The sequence below is a fragment of the Papio anubis genome, chromosome 9 (assembly GCF_008728515.1).
Source record: "Papio anubis isolate 15944 chromosome 9, Panubis1.0, whole genome shotgun sequence".
Classification (NCBI taxonomy): domain Eukaryota; kingdom Metazoa; phylum Chordata; class Mammalia; order Primates; family Cercopithecidae; genus Papio; species Papio anubis.
The window spans coordinates 26079653-26088344 of NC_044984.1; positions in this window are offsets into that span (position 1 = coordinate 26079653).

Genomic DNA, 8692 nt, shown 5'->3' on the forward strand with positions numbered 1-8692 from the left:
CACGAACTGGCAAATTGGATAAAGAGTCAAGACCCATCAGTGTGCTGTATTCAGGAGACTCATGTCACATGCAAAGACACACATAGGCTCAAAACAAAGGGATGGAGGAAGATTTACTAAGCAAATGGAAAGAAAAAAAAAAAGCAGAGGTTGCAATCCTAGTCTCTGATAAAACAGATTTTAAACCAACAAAGATCAAGAGAGACAAAGAAGGCCATTACATAATGGTAAAGGGATCAATGCAACAAGAATAGCTAATTATCCTAAATGCACCCAATACAGGAGCACCCAGATTCATAAAGCAAGTTCTTAGAGACCTACAAAGAGACTTAGACTCCTACACAACAATAGTGGCAGACTTTAACACCCCACTGTCAATACTAGACAGATAAATGAGACAGAAAACTAACAAGGATATCCGTGACTTGAACTCAGTTCTGGACCAAACGGACTCAATAGATACCTACAGAACTCTCCACCCAAATCAATAGAATGTACATTCTTCTCAGCACCACATCACACTTATTCTAAAATTGACCATATAATTGTGAGTAAAACACTCATCAGCAAATGCAAAAGAACAGAAATCATAACAGTCTCTCAGACCACAGTGCAATCAAATTAGAACTCAGGATTAAGAAACTCACTCAAAACTGCACAATTACATGGAAACAGAACAACCTGCTCCTGAATGACTATTGGGTAAATAATGAAATTAAGACAAAAATAAATAAGTTCTTTGAAAACAATGAGAACAAGGACACAATGTACCAGAATCTCTGGAACACAGCTACAGCAGTATTTAGAAGGAAATTTATAACACTAAATCCCCACAGAAGAAAATGGGAAAGATCTAAAATTGATACCCTAACAACACAATTAAAAGAACTAGAGAAGCAAGAGCAAACAAATTCAAAAGCTAGCAGAAGACAAGAAATAACTAAGATCAGAGCAGAACTGAAGGAGGTAGAGACACAAAAAACCCTTCAAAAAAGTCAATGAATCCAGGACCTGCTTTTTTGAAAAGATTAACAAAATAGACTGCTAGCCAGACTAATAAAGAAGAAACAAGAGAAGAATCAAATAGACACAATAAAAAACGATAAAGGGTATATCACCACTGATCCCAAAGAAATACAAACTACCATCAGAGAATACTATAAACACCTCTACGCAAATAAACCAGAAAATCTAGAAGAAATGGATAAATTCCTGGACACTTACACCCTCCCAAGACTAAACCAGGAAAAATTTGAATCCCTGAATAGAACAATAACAAGTTCTGAAATTTAGGCAGTTACTAATAGCCTACCAACCAAAAAAAAAAAAGCCCAGGACCACACAGATTCACAGCCGAATTCTACCAGAGGTACAAAGAAGAGATAGTAACATTCCTTCTGAAGCTATTCCGAACAACAGAAAAAGAGGGAATCCTCCCTAACTCATTTTATGAGGCCAGCATCATCCTGATTCCAAAACCTGGCAGAGACATGACAAAAAAAGAAAATTTCAGGCCAATATCCCTGATTAACATTGGTGCAAAAATCCTTAATAAAATGCTGGCAAACTGAATCCAGAAGCACATCAAAAGGCTTATCCACCATGATCAAGTGGACTTCATCCTTGGAATGCAAGGCTAGTTTAACATATGCAAATCAAAAAATGCAATCCATCACATAAACAGAACCAATGAGAAAAACCACATGATTATCTTGACAGATGCAGAAAAGGCCTTTGATAAAATTCAACACCCCTTCATGCTAAAAATACTCAATAAATTAGGTATTGATGGAACATATCTCAAAATAATAAGAGTTATTTATGACAAACCCACAGCCAATATCATACTGAATGGGCAAAAGCTGGAAGCATTCCCTTTGAAAACTGGCACAAGACAAGGATGCCCTCTCACACCACTCCTACTCAACACAGTATTGGAAGTTCTGGCCAGGGCAATCAGGCAAGAGAAAGAAATAAAGGGTATTCAAATAGGAAGAGAGGAAGTCAAATTGTCTCTGTTTGCAGATGACATGATTGCATATTTAGAAAACCCCATTGTCTCAGCCCAAAATCTTAAGCTGATAAGCAACTTCAGCAAGTCTCAGGATACAAAATCATTGTGCAAAAATCACAAGCATTCCTATATACCATTAATAGACAGAGAGCCAAATCATGAGCACACTCCCATTTACAATCGCTAAAAAGAGAATTAAATACCTAGGAATACAACTTACAAGGATTGTGAAGGACCTCTTCAAGGAGAGCTACAAACCACTGCTCAAGGAAATAAGAGAGAACACAAACGAATGGAAAAACTTTCCATGCTCATGGATAGGAAGAATCAATATTGTGAAAATGGCCATACTGCCCAAAGTAATTTATAGATTCAGTGCTATCCCCATCAAACTACCATCGACTTTCTTCACAGAATTAGAAAAAAAGCTATCTTAAATTTCATATGGAACCACCAAAGAACCTGTATAGCCAAGAGAATCCTAAGCAAAAAGAACAAAGTTGGAGGCATCACACTACTTGACTTCAAACTATATTACAAGGCTCCGTTAACCAAAACAGCATGGTACTGGTACCGAAACAAATATATAGACCAATGGAACAGAACAGAGGCCTCAGAAATAATACCACACATCTACAACCATCTGATCCTTGACAAACCTGACAAAAATAAGCAATGGGGAAAGGATTCCCTATTTAATAAATGGCATTGGGAAAACTGGTTAGCCATATGCAGAAAACTGAAAATGGACCCATTCCTTACACCTTATATAAAAATTAATTCAAGATGGATTAAAGACTTAAACATAAGACCTAAAACCATAAAAACCCTAGAAGAAAACCTAGGCAATACCATTCAGGACATAGGCATGGGCAAAGACTACGACTAAAACACCAAAAGCAATGGCAACAAAAGCCAAAATCGTCAAATGGGATCTAATTAAACTAAAGAGTTTCTGCACAGCAAAAGCAACTATCATCAGAGTATACAGGCAACCTACAGAATGGAAGAAAATGTTTGCACTCTATCCATCTGACAAAGGGCTAATATCCAGACTCTACAAGGAACTTAAACAAATTTACAAGAAAAAAACAAACAATTCCATCAAAAAGTAGGTGAAGGATATAAACAGATACTTCTCAAAAGAAGACATTTATGCGGCCAACAAACATATGAAACAAAGCTCATCATCACTGGTCATTAGAGAAATGCAAATAAAAACCACAAGGAGATACCATCTCACACCAGTTAGAATGGCAATCATTTAAAAGTCAGGAAACAACAGATGCTGGAGAGGATGTGAAGAAATAGGAATACTTTTACACTGTTGGCGGGACTGTAAATTAGTTCAACCATTGTGGAAGACAATGTGGCAATTCCTCAAGGATCTAGAATCAGGAATACCATTTGACCCAGCAATCCCACTACTGGGTATATACACAAAGGATTATAAATCATTCTACTATAGACACACACACACACACGTGTGTTTATTGCAGCACTGTTCACAATAGCAAAGACTTGGAACTAACCCAAATGCCCATCAATGATAGACTGGATAAAGAAAATGTGGCACATATACACCATGGAATACTATGCAGCCATAAAAAAGGATGAGTTTATGTCCTTTGCAAGGACATGGATGATGCTGGAAACCATCATTCTCAGCAAACTAACACAGGAACAGAAAACCAAACACCACATGTTCTCACTCATAAGTGGATGTTGAACAATAAGAGCACATGGACACAGGGAAGGGAACATCACACACTGGGGCCTGTCAGCGGGTGGGGGACTAGGGGAGGGATAGCATTAGGAGAAATACCTAATGCAGATGACAGGTTGATGGGTGCAGCAAACCACCATGGCCTATGTATACCTATGTAACAATCTTGCATATTCTGCACATGTATCCCAGAACTTAAAGTATAATAAAAACCAAAACGAAACAAACAAACAAAAAATAGCCACAGTATGGAAACATCCAGAGTATCCATCAACAGATGAGTGAGTTTTAAAATGTGGTATATATACACAATAGAATACTGTTCACCCTAAAAAAAAAAAAAAAGGAAATTCTGTCATTTGCAACAATGTGGACGAACTAGAGGACATTATGCTAAGTAAAATAAGCCAGGCCCAAAAAGACAAATACCATATGATCTCGCCTATTTGTGGAGTCTAAAATAAATCAAACTCATAGAAGTAGAGGGTAAGGCCAGGGGCGGTGACTCACACCCGTAATCCCAGCACTTTGGGAGGCTGAGGCAGGCAGATCACTTGAGGCTGGGAGTTCAATGCCAGTAATCCCAGCTACTGGGGAGGCTGAGGCACAAGATTCACTTGAACCCAGGAGACGGAGGTTGCAGTGAGCCAAGATCTCACTGGAGGCCAGTGGGGGTGGAGGTGGTGGGGAAAGGGGAGAGGTTGGTCAAGTGGTACGAAGTTTCAGTTAGGAATAATAAGTTCTAGTAATCCATTATTGCATAGCCTGGTGACCATAGTTAGTAATACTTTATTATATATTTCAAAACAGCTTAAAAAAAGAGGATTTTTAATGTTCTCACCATGAACGAAAAATGTTTACAATACGAAAAATGTTTACAGTACATAAAATGTTTACAATACAAAAAATACTTTTTCTTAAAGCAAAAAATACTTTACTTACTATACTTCCCATTTTTCAAAAAATAGATGCATAAACAATAGTCTAGAAAGCTATGTCTAGATAGTAGGATCTTGCTTGATTCTTTCTCTGAAGTGCCTACATGTGTTTTCTGATTTTGGTACAACAACGTGTAAATTCTATACATAAAAGTGCCACACCAAGCTCACAGTGTAGATGCGGAAACTAGATCTCACAACAGCTGCTTTATTTGGTAAGTGATCTCAAGGAATAGGAGAGGGGAGGTGGAAGAGTGACACTGGACTGGAAGGAAAGCCAAATCAAGGGTGGGTTATAAAGCTGACCACCACTATGGGTAACTGAGGTGTTCTTTCTAGAAATCCTTCCAAAGAGCCATGTAGAATGAACTTCATCATTGCCTGAGGGAGTTAAGATGGAAGGATTTATCCACGGCTTCCCTCCCCACTGGTCAAGGGTATTCAGTTCCTCCTATTTCCAGGTTTGCACATTTGACAGAAGGGCTAAGAAGGCTGCTGCCGGTGTCCCACTGACTACAGCAGAGAAGCCTCAGGGCAGAAAACAGCTTGACAGAGCAGCTGGAGTGAGCTGCTGGAATGTAACTGAAGTGAAAAGGAGGAGGTGAGAGGGTGAGCATACATGCACCTTATATAATATAATGTTGTGTAACTTTAGAGATGGAAATATCTAGTTTTTCCAGCTGTGACTCTCTTGTTAATTAAATGTTATAAGACCCATGAGTAAGAGCAATTGTAACAGAAAAGGCCAAATGGAAGCCCCTGAAACTGCCAAACCCCCATCCAGCCAAGACAGTAAATAAAAACCATATCACATCTCCAAGGGACATAAAAGAGATTACAGCCACCCTCAAAGATTTAAAGGATGCAAGGGTAGTGGTTCCCATTGAGTTACCATTCTGGCATCTATAAAAACCAGATGGTAAATGAATGTGTACTTTTTTAGTTTAACAAAGGAGTAGTCCCAATTGCAGCTACTGCCCTGGGTGTGATATCTTTACTAGAGAAGATTAACACAGCCTCGAGTATGTAGTATGCCATTATTGATCTGATGAAAATAGTCTTTTCATACCAATCAAAAAAGAGGATCAATGCAGTTTGCATTAGCAGGAAATGACAATGGTATAAATTCACAGGATTGCTCCAGGACTATATTAGTTCTTCTCTTATTTTCTGTCATAGGGATCTATACTATTCAGTCATTTCACAACAATTACATTGGTCTACTATTTTGAGGATGCATGATAATGAGCCAGATGTGGCATGTACTGTAGATGCCTTAATAGATATGTATAATCCAGAGGGCACAACATTCACACTATGAAGACCCAGAGGCCTGCCAGATTAGGACAGGACATGTACTGATGGCCCCTTCAAAGTAAAAAGTAGTTTGCTACATCTTTCACTGCCTACTTGTAAGAAAGAAGCACTAACCACTTGTTAGGCTCCTTTGGTTTTGCTTGCAGAACATTCCACACTGGTGGAATGCAGCTCCTGGCAGGCCACTGGGCCCCTATAGGCTGAGTACCTCACCACAGGACACCAAGTGGCTGTGTGGCCAGAACAGCTCATCATGAGCCAGATGATCTCAAAGCCCCAAGTTATAAGGATAGGTGGGCTCAACCGGAATCTACTGTAAGAGAGTACATAGGAGAGTGTATTTGAACAGGTACATGAGGCACAGATAAGCTGCAGGAAAGGTGGCCAGGCCCCCCCAATTCCCCTGCTGTGTCACTGACTGACATCTCTTCCTTGGCTCTCACCCATGACCTCATGGTGGTTTTTCTATGTCTAGCTAACAGAGGAGAGGAACTCAAGCTTGATTCATAGATAGGTCAGCTTGGTGAAGTTGGTAGGGGTTGATAATGGACTAATGCCCACAACACTCCCATTCACAAGTGACTTTGAAAGATAATGGTGTGGGCAAAGACAGCAGTGAGGGAAATCCTCTCAATGGAAAAGCCATTTTTAAAAAAAATATTAAATTGCCTTTGTATATATTTATGTATTAACCTTCTTATGTGTACTACCTCTACTTACAGATTTATATGGGGCTTATAAATATTTTTATTGAGTATTGTTTAAGTGATCTGGATTTAAATCACATCATCAGTTTGAAAAAATAGGCATTTTGATGTTATTATTAACAATGTTGGCTGGGTGTAGTGGCTTACACCTGTAATCCCAGCACTTTGGGAAGCTGGGAAGTTGGGAGGATCTCTTGAGCCCGGGAGTTTGAGACCAGCCTAGGCAACATAGCGAGACTTAGTCTGTACAAAAAAATTTAAAAATTAGCCAGGTGTGATGGTGCATGCCTGTAGTCCCAGCCACTTGGGAGGCTGAGGTGGGAGGATTGCTTCAGCTAGGGAGGTTAAGGCTACAGTGGGCCGTAATCACACCACTGCACTCCAGCCTGGGCAACAGAGTGAGACCTTGTCTCAAAAAACAACAAACAAACAAACAAAAACAACGTTAGTAGGAGAGAATAGAAGGAGAAGACTTCTAAGACCATATGGAAATCATGCATAAGAAATAATAGGCTCTTAGGGAATTCTATTATTATTGCCTCAGCAAGAGGAGATTTGGTAAATCTTGGCAAAACAAGAAGGAAAATTGAAATAGGAGAAAGACAACAACATTTCAGAAACAAACAAATGCAGCTTTGAGTCAAGGCTCTGTCACTTCCTGAGAATTGAGTTTGGAAAAGTTATTTAACCTCTCTGGACCTCAGCTTCCTCCTTTGTAAAATGAGACTGATGATACTTTAACTAGGTTCTTGACGGGCATGCCAAGTACAGTTGTACAGCCTGTGAACAAAGGAACCTAGTGGAAAAGGTGAGAAGGGACTAGCATCTCAGCTGGGCTCAGATCACTGGGCAGCATCTACCTCACAGAAGTTCTGTTTCTAGTTTGCACAAGGCCTCTATAGGTTACCTCTTGCCTAGTTGTTCTAAGGATTTAAGAGACATCACATTTATAAAGCACTTAGTAAGGAGCAATCAATGGTAGCTGCTATTGTATTCTGTCAGTTACTGAAAACCTACACTGCAAATAGAAGTCAGGACCCAACCCTGTGTGATAGAGACGGCCACAACAGGAAGGGCAGGTCTCTGACAGAATCCGCTTCCCTGGGGACTCTAAAGGACATAAGGGCAGGGACCTGTCTTACTCACCTCTGATGTTCCAGGCAGTTAGCAGACAATAAACTTTTGTTGAGTGATTGAGTAAATAGAAGGATCCTCTTCCTTTTTGTTTTTGAAAAAGTAACAGTAATAAAAGCATCTTTGAAAATACTATCTGGATGTGTTCTTGAACGCCTTCTTCTCCTGTGTTGGTTTTCAGTTGGCCAGTTCTCAGACTGAGTTTTCTCGTTTTGAGGCCACTTACAGGGTAAATTTAGGTGTGTGTTCAGGGTAAGTCACTTCACTGTCTTACATTTAGAAAGAGAATCCTCCAATAACGAAACCAAGCAATAACAACTCCAGAGATTCTCTAAGCTTGTTCTTTGTCGTGTTTGCCATGTAATCAAACTTTCAGCCCCACAGAAGTGGAACTAAACCACCCATTATGTTATATTGATCAAACTTAAGTCTGATTTCTTTAGTCTTTCAGCTGACGCTTGTTGTCTCTTCCTTTCTTTTAGATTACTGAATGAGTCTGGCTCTTTAAATTACGCTTACTGAACTCTGTGATTGCCGAGGACAGCAACTAGGACTGGAAGAAACTGTTGGCCGAGATAAGTGGTAGAAGAGCCCTCTCATGGTCCCACCCAGACTCTTCCTCATCTTCCAATGTGCAGTGGAGACTCAAACCACACCATGACCCCGTTAGCAGCATAGGGAGGTTCCAGAATGGTCCTCTTCAGTGATAAAGAGGGGATGCATCTGAGGTATCATCGAAACTGTCTTCCCCTAAACAAAACTAGAAATAGAATCTAGCAAAATAATCTTTTCAGTTTAACAAATTTAATTTTTCTATAGCTGCCTCTGAGTTAGGCAACTAGCTCTAAAATACGAC